At 31.6% G+C, this 883-nt stretch overlaps 1 pseudogene; it reads right to left on the reverse strand.

Annotated features, from left to right (window-relative positions):
* Positions 1 to 438: 438 nt before the first annotated feature.
* Positions 439 to 531, reverse strand: LOC131820719 (U6 spliceosomal RNA; annotated as a pseudogene).
* Between the last annotated feature and the right edge of the window lie 352 nt (positions 532 to 883).

Below are 883 nucleotides of genomic sequence, written 5' to 3' on the forward strand. Positions count from 1 at the left end.
GTAAACCTGGTGATTCACAGGCCTGTACCCCTAGGGATAAAAACACATTATATGTTTATAAAAAATTTTTAAAAATAATTTAAAAAATCCATTAAAGAAAAAGCACATATTGCAAGCCCAGAGCTAAACTCATATTCAATCAAAAAAGTTTGAAAGTTTTCCCCTTAAAGATCAGAAAAAAGACAAATGTGTCCACTTTCACTACTCTCATTTGACATAGTACTGGATGTCCTAGCCAGAGAAACAAGGAACACAAAGAAATAAAAGACTCCAAAAAAAAAAGGAAGAAGTAAAATTTTCTTTTTTTGGATAACATGAACTTACATGTAAAAAAATCCTAAAAACTTCACAAAACATTTTGAATAAACAAATTTAATAAAGCTGCCAAATACAAGATCAATATATAAAAGACAAGAATTTTGTTTTGTTTCATTTTTTAAAAATAGTTTTACATGTCATCCTTGCTCAGTGATCACACTAATCTTCTCTGCATCATTCCAATTTTAGTATATGTGCTGCCAAAGTAAGCACAAGACAGGAGCATTTTAACACTCTAATGATGAACTATCTGAATAAATAAAGAGAACAATCTAATTCACAATAGCATCAAAACTAATAAAATACTTAGGAAAAGATTTAACTAAGAAGATGAAAGATCTGTACCCCATAAACTATGACATTGATAAAGAAATTGAAGGAAACATAAATTGAAAGATAGCTCATATTTATGAATGGTAAGAATTAACATTGTTAAAATGTCCATACTACCGAAAACCATCTGTAAATTCAATTCCTATCAAAAATCCAATGTTGGGGCGCCTGGGTGGCTCAGTGGGTTAAGCCGGTGCCTTCGGCTCAGGTCATGATCCCAGGGTCCTGGGAT

Source organism: Mustela lutreola, chromosome 18 (genome assembly GCF_030435805.1).
Source record: "Mustela lutreola isolate mMusLut2 chromosome 18, mMusLut2.pri, whole genome shotgun sequence".
Taxonomy (NCBI): domain Eukaryota; kingdom Metazoa; phylum Chordata; class Mammalia; order Carnivora; family Mustelidae; genus Mustela; species Mustela lutreola.